At 37.7% G+C, this 12,835-nt stretch overlaps 1 protein-coding gene across 1 annotated transcript in view; it reads right to left on the bottom strand.

The window, feature by feature from the left end:
• The window catches only part of RDX (radixin), a 66,592-nt gene extending 54,949 nt beyond the window's left edge, over nt 1-11,643 (bottom strand). The window contains exon 1 of the mRNA XM_058545263.1: nt 11,508-11,643. The gene's annotated coding sequence lies outside the window, so the exon portion shown is untranslated. The remainder of the gene's footprint in view (nt 1-11,507) is intronic.
• Nucleotides 11,644-12,835: the final 1,192 nt, after the last annotated feature.

Here is a 12,835-nt window from a genome sequence, read left to right as displayed (position 1 = left end):
TTTGTTTTGAATTCTTCTTTTATCCCTATAAGGTTTATTTTATATCACTATGAAATTATTCTACTATTTTCAGTTCATTATGGCTTATTTCTTTATGAAGTTTGTAATTCTGGACAGAAAGCTCGTGTCCCTAACCCACTCCCCAATGTGGGAATCCTGCAAGGCCTGAGTTGTATATGTATCCCTACAGAGCTATTTCAGGTTTGCTCCTACCAGAGTACCAGAAATTTTAATTATCCTAGACCAATTTTTATATTAAGTCCATAATTTAGCATCCAACACTACACCAGACCCCATGGCCACACCCTAGAGAAGTTAGCAGATACTCAAGAGAGCTTCCTCATGTACTCATCATGCTACTTCTTAAACCATATGGTTGGTGTGCCCTTCCCATGCAACCTCTCACCAGTAAGGAAGAACAAAGGAAAGAAAGTGAGCATTAAATATATGCCAGACTATAAACTAAGTTAGAGCACTCAAATTATAGAAAAAGTATTTATCAAACACAAGGCCAGTTAGGCAGGTAAACAAATATCAAGTACGCAGGTTTGTAGAATTTCTGAAGTTATGTATTAATCAAATATTGGAACTAAATGAAGGCAGAGTTTTTTCTTTTCCTTTAAGAAATAATTTATCCAAATTTTCAACTACTAGAGTTACTTCAAGTCATACTCTACAAAAAAGGACCTTTCAAGCAAAATAATCCATATTAAAGTTTTAGGTTTAATAAGAGAGCTCTGCTGACATAAAATAATAAATATATCATAGGCCAACATACAGAAAACTAGGTTTTTAAACAAGCTAATTAAGCTTTTAAAATCTCCACCAAGCCTAACTGACCTATATGAACTGTGGGGAAGGGGGGCCTAACAAAAGCCTTCGCAAGTAAGGACAGGTTGACTTCTAAAAGAAGCTCTAAAAATGTATTCTCAGACCAGCGTTCTCTCTTAAAAATTAAACTAGTCTTCACCCTGTTTTATCTCAGTTAATTACAAATTATTTGAGAATAATAATAAGGCTCTACCTCCTTATTTACCAGTTGAAAGTAAAGTGATTACTTAATAACAATGCCTTGTATTTATAGAATACTTCATATCTGTACATTCTTATACATTATTTTTCTTCTAACAAAAAACTGAGACAAACAAGACAGGTGTCATTATGGCTACTTCATAGTTGAGGAAACAAGGTCCGCCGCATAAAAGTGACTTGTCCTGAGACACATGGGCAATAAATGGCTGAAAGACCTTTTGACACTTACACTCCAGTGTTCCACCATACACTAACCTATTTTTGATATTAAAAAAGTGCTAAATAATTTCATTTGTGGAAATTTACCCAAAGAAAATAATAACCAAGTGTACAATGTTATAAGTACAAAGATCCTCGTTATAGTGCTATTTATAAAAGTATATGTAATATTGAGAAGTTAGTTAAGTGAATCATGTACACCTGTAGGCTCTGCCAGACCACAATGCAGCCAGTCAAAATGTTATAGAAAAATATTAAATGACATGGCAAAATATTCACAAACTACTAAGTAAAAAGGCAAGTTATAAAGCCATAATACAGTATCACATTTCTTTTTAAAAAGTATGAACAAAGAGAAGAGACTGGAATGATTATATTCCAAAATATTGAGCTGCTAGGAATTAGAATGAATCTGTAAATTTCTAAAATGAAAATGTAGAGCTTTTGTAATAAGAAAAACGAATTTCTTAAAGTGAAAGAACAAAATTATTCTAAGTAAATAAACTGAAGTTGGACCCATAACTTCACCAACATTTAATAAAATCTAAATAGGTTAATCTTTTTTCAAAAAGAGAGACTTAAAAAAAAAAACAATTCTAGTTTTGGAGGAAAAATATGACTAAGGAAGCTATATAGGTTATGATGAAAACACGTTACTATATTTTATTTAAAATTCCTACATAGGTAGAATAAAATAAATATCAAAAGAAAAGTAATAGACTAGAAAAACATGCAACAGCTCTAATAAAAAGTTACTATGGAAAGTAAAGAAATAATTAAATATATAAAGATATCACTCATATTCCACTCAGTAAATGGTTAAATGAGAAACTCTTTACAAACAAATCTTACATTAAAAAAAAATGCATGCTACTGATTAAAACTACAAATCAAAATGGCTTTAAGGTATTACTGATTATATACTCATTAAACCAGCAAAATAATTATTAATTATACATGCCAGTACTAATGAGACTGTGTGGGTAAACAAATAGATAAATATTGCTGCTAGCACCATAAACTGGTTCCGTAATTCTAGAAAGTAAGTTGTCAATATATAACAAAAGCTACAAGCTTTTCTGAACAGCAAATTCTGCTTCCAGAATATACCCCAAAGAAATAAAAAATACAAAATAAAGTAATCTGATAAGATATTCTCAGCACTTGTTATAACAGCCAACAATTAAAATTTCAAGTAATGTTGAAACTATGTGATAACATGATGGACCACTACAGGGTTTTTTGTATATTATGACAAACTATGTAAACATTTACAGAAGGATAAGTGAAAAATGCAGAATGTGTAGACACCCATTATAACTAGGCAAAAACACAGGTATCCTTACAAATGGTATCTGGATATAAATAACTGTGCGCTTAATACTAATCAGGGTCTTATTTTTGTTAAGTTCCTAATTTAAAAAATCAGATGAGAACTTCAAAAACATATTTTACTAAATTGTTTATGTATCAGTTTACTAGTTTATATAATATGATACATGTAAGAATTCTAGCTTAAATTTTTTAGGATTAAGCTGTGTATAAAAATAATTAGAACCTAAGTTTTCAACCAAGTTAATAATTATTGAAAAATATTTATATCATGATAATATTATTTAACCTCAATAGTACATTTCTAGTCCTTCTACGACTGTATTAGTATGTTTTTTCTTAAAACTGGCATCTGTTAGTAGCAGAATGGACAATTTAATAAAATGTCACATGAAAAGCCAAGACACCTAGATATATGTCCAGGAATTCCACCTCTAACTGATACATCTTGAAAACTAACTTTGACTTTCAGTGTGTTTCTTTCTGTCTTCTCTAAAAAAAAAAAAAAAAAAATGATAATATATAATCATCTAAACCATTGTATACCAAAAAATATATAATAAAAATCAACTCTTCTCCCATCTACCCTCATAATACACAATCATTCAGAAAACATTTACTCCCTTCTCTCCACTCTTTCTAAATTTCTTACAGTGGTCTTACCCTACCTCTTTTCCATACTGACTCCCCCAGAAGCAATAAAGTGCAATCATGACAGCAACATACCCAATAAAAAGTGTTAAGAGATGCTGCCAGCATACACATCTCCCATTCCAGAAAATTAAGTGTATGAATACATAGTCAAACACGGCGCTACACTTTAGAGACGAAACATTCATATAAAATATTTTCTTTGTCTTTGAATTCTGAAAGTGACCAAACCAGCCTCCTCTCTAGCTCATACAATGGAAAAAAACAGCCTCATGCTTAAAACTTTGAGCTCTATTAAGTCAGTGGCACAACAACAGACTCTTCCCACCTGTTAGGTGGTAAAACAGGTGTTAAGACTAGTCCATACTGGGCCTACACTGAAGCTTCAATAATTTATACCAGGCTGCCTAATTTCACACTCAAAATATTCTTTTCCCTAAGCCTACTTGTAACTTTTTTCCTCTCTTTTTGAGACAGAAGCAATCTCTGAACACAACTGTGGTCTCTCCACAAACCAAAAAATTACAAAAGAATTCCTCTGCCAATTTGCTGGAGGATTGGGAAACAGTGTAACAAAGAGAAGTATAAACTGAATTAATAAGGTAATTCTAGCAGTCAAACCAATATAACAACAGCAATCTACAAAAAAGGTCTTAATCATTTTTTTCCCTGCACAAGCTCTTCTGGTGAAGCTATGAATCCCTTCCTAGAAAAGTATTAAATGCACAAAATAAAGCACATAAAATTACATTAAAAAACAATTATATTGGAATACAATTATAAAAATATAAAAAGCACAAATTTATGATATAATATATGTACTTCTTTATTAATCTTTAAATAAAAATACCTACCAGTGGATCTAATAATTAAACTTCTAAGCAATGATGAGCATAAACGCTATTTTGAGATATCTGCAACAACAGTAATGGATTATGAAAATATCTGCAATTTCTATGGGAAACAGTCTCTGCTACTGCTACTGTTGCCCACCTTCATAATGGAAGAAAATGTGTAAACAAAAATGTAACTTTTTTCCCTATCCAAGTTCACAGATCCACAGGGTTAAAACATCCATTATACATAGAACTATGCTTATTACATTTTTAGATCAGTGTTAATATTTAATTTAATAGCAATAATAATGCACTTTTACCTATACATATAATGCCATGTGATTCCCCAAGTGAAGCAAAGAAGGCAAGAATTTTTAGCTCCATTTTGCAAATAAAGCCACAAGCAAGGACAAGGGTAGTGACTGGAGGGAGGATCTGTAGGACTCACTCTTCAGCCACTTCACCTCCATTATCTAATCTTCATAACACCTGCCCTTCCTCCCCCTGCCCTAGACAGGTGTCACAATCCCTCATTCTTATAATAAGGAAATTAAGGTTCAGATAAGCGACTTGCCCAAAGTAATAAGGCTAGTTAACAAAGTCAGAAGGCCTTCTAAATTCTAGTCCTGTGCTCTTTTGGCTATCCAAGTCTGCCTTTTTCTGACATCATTCTAGACAAGCTCATCCCAAACAATTACTAAAGCTCTTCAAGTTAAAGTTCTCTCCTCTGTTGTTTTCAGATCAAAAGACTACCTCCATGTGCAACCATGACATACAACTATCTACTGGGGCTTTAGGGAAAAAAAGGAGGATTGGCAATAGATGTTAGCTCAGAGTCAGTCTTCCTCAGCAAAAAAAGGAGGATTAGCATGGATGTTAGCTCAGGGCTGATCTTCCTCACAAAATAAAAAAAAGACTACCTCTAAAGATACAAGTGTACATTAATACTGGTATAACACGTCTGTAAGTGGATTTCCTGTAAGGGTGATACACAGTTCTATTTAAGACATTAACTACTCGCCTATGTAAAAACTGATTTTTGTTCACGGATATTTTCAAGGAAATGAAATATTGAACATTTCTGAGCAATATATACACGTTACTGAAAACGAAAATTTCTAGAACTTAAAACAAATATAAAGCAGAATTGCAATATTACAAAGTTTTACATTGAATTTATATTCTCTTCTAAAAGAATTCTGTAAATTTAAAAGAAACACCATATCTGTATTGTTCCCAAAGTGGGTAGAAAAACAAATAATACACTACCATTTGCAATGATCAATTTTAAATGCTAAAAGGTAAGAAAGCTAAATCCAGTCCAATTTCTTCATTTTATACACTTATGGAAACATCAAAAATTCATATAATAGATCTTTAAAAATGGAAAAATAAAGATAGGTTCATGTAAATCTCCTCTGTAGTAGGAAAGAAGCCGTCTCAAACTGACCTGAAGAATCCTCACAAACAATTCTACACTTTGTATGTTTTGAAACACCAGGTATTACAGTAGCTTATTTTCAAAATAGAATAAATTCAGTATGTTTCTTAAATATCTTTATAATTAGACAATACTCTCTCATGCAGTCTATCATTAAGCTTCTAATTTTCAAGATAGTCAGTCCCCGTTTTGAGAAACTGAAATGGTGCCTGGCTCACAGTAGCGCTTTAGATGTTTGTTAATTTTGTTGGTGAATTAAGTTTACATATAACATTCACTTGAATTTTTCTGTTGATTATTGTCAAGGGCAATATTTTCCTCTCATTTTTATGTTGTAAAAATGACCGAGCTAATGAGCAACATGCTACAAGAGACAGCACACGTGAATGTGTAAAAAAAAACTCCCCCCAACTAGGTCTTCCAAATTCAGGCCTTTATCATCTCTCTTCAATACTCTTTCAATAATCTCATTTAATTTCACAATCAAATTAAATTTAAAGGCCGGATAATTTGACACATTTAATAACTATAATTATCATGCTGCTTGTTGGTTAGACGAAAGTAGTAAGCTCTGCAGGTACATATACCAACTTTACTTAATAACCAAACTAAGTTTTTACAGTTTAAGTCTAGATTCTAGGAACAACTTAAATATCAAGAGTCCGCATGGTGGCTAACAAAGTTAATCCATCCCACACACTCAATAAAAGCCAAAGGGTTCTAGATTCAATTAACTATGGCTGAGATTTCCTATGTCCCCATTCTCCCTTTCATTAAGGGTTCTTCTGTTGCACTCATGTGCCCACATCAACCCATGTACTAACCAGGATTTTGGGTTCCAAACACCACCTACTCTGGTTAACTTACTGAAAGGTTACTAGTTCATTCACAGAAACAACAGGAAAATCTTAACAAAAAAAAAAAAAGTAGGAAACAAGAAACACCCAGAACTCACATCACAGAAGACTCTGCTTAGAACACTGCTGCACCGAATATTAAGTCCAGTTTATACACACAAGAGCACTTAAGCACTTAACAAACATGGTATACAATATGGCAGATCTATATTCCTATTAGAGGGTGACCTCAGTATCTTACTCATCAAATGCAGAGTATTTGGCATATGATTATACACGTCTGAATGTATGAACGATATATTTTTCTGTAAAGGGCCAGGTGAGTAAACTTTTTAGGTTTTGCAGGCCATACGGTCTCTGTTGCAACTACTCTGCTATTGTAGCATGAAAGCAGCCATAAATAGTATGTAAACAAATGAGCTATCCTATGTTCAAATAAAACTTTTTACAAAAACAGACAGTAGGCTGGATTTAGCTCATGGGCCATAGTTTGTCAACCCCTGCCCAAAAGTATTTTAATCAATGCTTTTCATTCCATAATTTAAATAAATCTGGTACCCAAGAAGATATGACTTCACATATTCATGCCAGACTATATATGACAGACAAACCTGGACCTGATTTTGGGTGGGAGTAAGAAAGAACCCAAGACATTCAATACATAAATAAGGAAAATAATGGGAACAGGGTTAGAAGAAAGGGCAATTCCATTACCCTTGCCAGTGACTGGTTAGGTACGGAATGTGCTCCAATCCTGGCCAATGAGGCTGAGAAGATATCTGATGGGGGACTTCTGGAAAAGAAATAGGTCTTCTCATTCTTTTGGATATTGTTGTGTCTAGATGGGATGCTAGTTCTGCTGCAGCCAAACTGGGACAAAGGGAAAGCAGTCTTACTAGGAAACCACAGTGCAGAGAATTGGAAAGAGGAGGAGTCCTCAATGTCATTACTGAGCCATTTTTGAGCCTCTGCACTTTATTATGGAAGATAATAAATTTCCTCATTATTGAAGCTAGTTTGAGAACCTTATATTATTGCAGCCAAAGCACCTTAAATGATACAAGGGCCTGAAACTGAAGACTGCTCACTTCACAATTTCACCTGCAGCCAGTCTTATTTAACTTCAACTTTTCACAACTAAATTAAAAGAAACATTTAAGATCCCAAAATCCCATAAAGATTAACCATAACTCAGGGAAAACTATATCAATTACTGATACTGAAAGTCATAACTTTATCAATTCTATAATAGTGGAGGAAAAAAAACATGCAGTACCTCCTTCTCTGATACTGAATCTAAAACACTCCTTCAGTAGGATTTTTTCCCTCTAAAATCAGGGGTTGGCAAACTTTTTCTGTAAAGAGCCAGACAGTAAATACTTAAAGTTTTGCAAAAAATATGGACTCAGTAAAATACTTTAGGTTTTGCAAAAAATATGGACTCTTGAGCCATTTTGGCACAAAAGCAGCCATACAAAATATGTAAATGAATTTTCTCTGTTCCAATAAAACTTTATTTACAAAAACAGGCAAGAGGGCCTGACTTGGCCTACAAACCAGTTTGCTGACCTCTCCTCTAAATGGTTAACAGTAAAGAAAATATCTTTCTCAAACAAATCAACTTTACTTGAAATCAAAAATAGTTTCTTATTTCAAATGTATATAAATTATGTAAAAAAGTAACCAGTATTTCTTGAGCATTCTATTCATATACATTAGATCACCTAACGTAAAAAAAAGTTTACTTATTTATATATATAACTAACCTCTATGAAAAGTAATTTCGAATTCTACTGTTAAAAGGTAACTGAGATTACAATAGGAAAAAAATACAAAACTTATTCATATGCAAATTTATAATATGTACCTATTAAGTAAAACTAAATATTTTAAATTAGTGAATTTGCAAAGATTTCTATATATACTGGCTATTCAAAGAAAGAAAAAACATCTTATATAACTCCTAACCTGAATGAAGCCCTCTCTTCTAGGAAGCTGAAGCTTGAGTTCATTGTTAAATGGAATGAAGAAATGAAGCCAATCACATGGACCGCATTTCCTTTCCAAACAGTTCCCAAGTACAAAGAAACATATTATTATATGGACACTTCACTACCCAAAACCATAAACCGTTTTTTAAAGGACATCATTTTTCACTGTCAATTATATACCATACTCTAAGAAAAATAAAAAATGAACTTCACCTTCAATCACTAATCAAGAAGATTTGCACATGTACATAAACACACTTTTGAAAATTATTATAGGAAATTCCATTGTATGATTTCACTCAAACGATGAAAATCTGAAAAACAATAATTACTCAACGTTTAATACAGTAATAAAACAAATACCCTTTCAATGTTTGTTACAAAATAACCTTATTTTGATAGGCTTTAAAATCACAAATAAGGTATACAAAGTATATGTTTATCCTTGCATAAGACTGGCATTTTCTATATACAAGGAATAGCTAATAGCAATTACTTATAAAAACCAGGACTGGGAAAGAAGTGGGGAGTTCTGGGGAGTGAGGGCTTTTACTTTTCCCTTTACATCCTTCTGGGTTTTTTAACTTTGTCATAAAATGTATTACTTTTACAGTCTTTAAAAATGGCTTAAAATATATGCTCAATATAAATTAATACTGAGAAATATACCAGGAACTAAAATGAATAGGAAAGGCAGGATTTCCCTGCAAGAGGCTAGAAATTTGAGGAACTCGCTGGGGTCAGACTGGACACTTCTACCACCGAAGAGGTGAGCAGATACTGGCTGCAGAAGTTAGGGAAGTTCCCCCAATGGCCTTTAGCCATCAGGAACACCATGATGCTTAAAATAACCCATTAAGGGTGGAGGCTAGAGCAACCCAATCCAGTTCCACTGAATCCAGTACCCCAGAGGTAATATCAGGGTAGTTAAGCAGTGCCCACTACCTCTTGGTTTGCAGGAGGTCCAGACCATCCAAAAAAGGGTGACTTCCTTGACCTCCCAGATTTACAGCAGTAGCATGAAATTATATTACCTATACCCTATCAGGTATGCGTCACCAACATAGTTCAGTCTTCACAACCTTCATAGAACACATTTTTTCTTAGGCTTTGGTCTTTCGGAAATATTGGTTAAAATTTGCCATTTTTAAATTGCGTAAGTTAAAATGCATTAAGTTAAAAATGGATGAAAAAGAAGACTCCCACCATCACTCAACATTTCAGACTACTAGACTATACATAGATTATATTAAAGGATTGAGAATTGAAATTAAGATAAAAATACATAAAGACTTTCATTTCAACAGCATGCCAAAGATAAACATGAATAATAAAATCCAATTCTGCTCTTGGGAATGGTGAAGCAATAAAGAAACAACCCTTGTTCCCCTCCCAGAGTTAGCAAGAGAGAGAAAGAACGGCAAAGTCTGTCATTTCTTACCACCACAGGAAAAAGAAGAATCAATTTAATTTCCAGTTAAGCAGTAACAATGTTCAAAACAAAGGACAGACTCAACCTACTTTCCCCACCCCAAAATTATTTACATTTAATTTCTGAACCTCTCTTACATGCCCTTCCATGCGTGGGGATATAGGAGTCAACAAAACAATGTATAATCCACAAGGGCAAGAATTTAACATTTCTAAATGCCATAATCAAATTCTGTCTCATTTAAATAAAACTCTAAAGAATGCCAATGCATATCTATTCATTCCTTACTAATAATATATTAACTGTTTACTAAATTCCATCCTATAAAAAAGTGATTAAGCAAGGAAACAATGTCAAAGTGAAATCCTTTTTACAGCATACTATTAACTTCAAAGGGAGTGGTCTACATTTTGTCACATTTGTGCTAAATTATCATTAGTTGCTGGAAGATAAAGCACAATGGTGAGAGAAACGGAATCCTGAAAATAATAAAAAGTGCAATCCTGAATATTAGTCTCTCTTCTCAAATCTAATAACGCTGCTTTGGCAAATGGCTTAAGCCATTATTTATCCAGCAAAATGAATGGGGTAATTGTTCATTCAGAGCTCCCTTCGAAATATAAGAGTATTTAGTGTTCTAAAAAATGTATGCTCCCTAAACAATAGATTGCAATGTCTGCGTCCAAGTACTCGTTTATCAAATAAACTCTTATTATCTTACGCTTTTACATTTACATCAGGCCAGTCTTAGCGCCACAGGACTCATTAAAATGTCTTCTATAAAATCTCAACTGTATTTAAAATCTACCTTTCATGAAGTGGACTTTTAACACATTTCTAACCTCATTAATAACCACTCCTTAAGGGGAAAAAAATACCAAATATTAGAAATAGTCCAAGAACCATGACATATCTGGATAGGAAGTCAGGTGCTCTATTTAAACTGAAACACTAATGTAGTAACCCCCTTTCCAAGTTAGCCCGGGAATTAAGTTTAGAACCCTTTAAAGGAAGGGGGGACTGTAATGTACTCATCTTGTCTATTGGGGTCTCAGATACTAATCGGGCCGCCTCGAGGGCCCGAGAAAGTTACAAGGCTCCGAGGCCGCCTGCAGCAGCAGCAGGTAGCGCCGCGGCCCTCGGCTCGCGGGTGCGGGTGGCCGGCACCCCAAACCCCGTCCTGCAACATCCGTTTTGCCACTAGGGCGGAACGCACGCTCTCTAGTAATTCAACACCCTTACTTTCAAACTGGAGGCCGGGGAGAAGTTCTAATCAATTCCTTCCCTACACTGCAAAATGTAATTCTTCCTACGCTTAATAACTGCCTTTTCAAACTACCCAGAAAGGACGCGCCAGGCCGAGCCCGGGGCCGCGCCCAGGCGGCGGGAACCCGGTCGTCGCCCAGGGCGCAGGGGGGTCCGAGGCCGACGCCGAAGGCGGACCCCACGCCCGGGGGGAGGAGAGACACGCGGCGGCATGTTCCGGCCACGACTCGGGCCGGGCCCCGGGGCTCCCTCCGGCCCCGGGAGCGGCCTGGCCGGCCGGGCCGTTTCGGCAGCAGCGCCGCGGCCCGCGGGGCGGGAGCTGAGGCGCGCGAGGCCCTCGCGGCGCCGCCACCGGGCAGCACGGCCCCCGCCACTTCTCGCCGCCACCTCAGCGTCTCCGGCGGAGCCTGCGAGCGGGGCGTGGGGGAAGGGAGGGCGCCGGCGGCTTACCCCGAGAGCGAGCGGCTCCTTCCCGCGCGGAGGGTGGCTGGGGCGCTGCGCGGTGGCGCCAGGCGTCGCGGCTGCGGCACGGAGGGAGAGGCGGTGGTGGGAGCGCTGGGCCGCCGGAGAAGAGAGGCGCCGCCGCCACCGCAGACAGCTCCGCAATATGGCCGCCCGGCGGCTCTTCGGGGGAAAGGCGGGGCTGCCCCGCGCCCCCCGCCCCCTCCCCCTGCCGGCCGGCCGGCCTCGCGCCGCGGCCTGAGCGCCAACGCTGCCGCCGCGTGGGCCGCCCGCGCCCCGCCCCTGGCCGCCCCGCCCCTCGGCTTGCAGCCGCCCGCCGCGCGGGGCGTAGCCGAGGGTCGCCGTCCGGGGCGGGGACGCGCGAGGGCCGGGCTGCGGGCCCGGGAGCCCCGAGGGAGCTGGGCGAGCGCAGAGGCAGGGGGACTCCTTCCAGGGAGGACTGGGCTTGAGCGAAGCCGCTGGAAAAGGAAGCGGCGCCACCCAAGCCAAAGCTCGGAGTGGGCCCGCCGCCTACCACCGCGACTGGAAACTTGAAACTCCCGCTGGTGCTGGGAAACTCACCGAGGGCGTTTCCATCGCCCCCAAGGAGGCATTCTTCCCAGAGGGAATCCAGAACCGAATCGAGCGTGTTTCTTGGCTGTTCAGCTTGAAAATCCTGGACCAGGAGAGAGAAACGGGCCTACCTTAGAGGAATTCATATATGCAACAAAGAACGTTTACGTTATTTTATCAGGTTTTACTCCACTAGAAAAACTTGCTTTTTCAGGGGCAATTTTTAAACTCCACCAAAACCTCGATGGATATGGGCCCAATCGAGAGTGCAGATTTTTGTCCTGACAAGGATATTTGATAATTTTTTATGACCACTGCATTCTTTGGCAGTTGGAGTCGGTTAAGAAGAAAATGTTGGAAGTGGAGTCCCAAACAGCAGCCAAACCTAAATTATCCTGGACTTACAGAAAGTTAGACATTTTATCATAGCCTAACTCTTGCCCACTCACTTTAGTTAGTGGCTGGGAGTGGATAAACTTGTGGTCACTGTTGTATTGTCTACGCCACGCTCCCTCTCCTGGGTATTTCCTGCTAGGATTCAAAGAGCAAGACTGCCTATAAGAATACAAACAGCAAGTGCACAAAATCAGATTAGCCTAGCTTGTCCTGTTTGCAGTGCTTTATATAGTTTACCTTTTATGAACAAACTTTAGATTCAAATAACACGACTGTGCTTAACTTTTATAGAACAAATAATTCATATCTTTCCTGCGTTAGCATTTTGCCTTCCCCGAGACAGTAGCTTTTCCAGGAACGCTCCCCAG

This window comes from Diceros bicornis, chromosome 7 (genome assembly GCF_020826845.1).
Source record: "Diceros bicornis minor isolate mBicDic1 chromosome 7, mDicBic1.mat.cur, whole genome shotgun sequence".
In the NCBI taxonomy this organism is placed as follows: Eukaryota; Metazoa; Chordata; class Mammalia; order Perissodactyla; family Rhinocerotidae; genus Diceros; species Diceros bicornis.
Note: the sequence above shows the minus strand (reverse complement) of the source record. Positions and strands in the feature narration are given on the sequence as shown.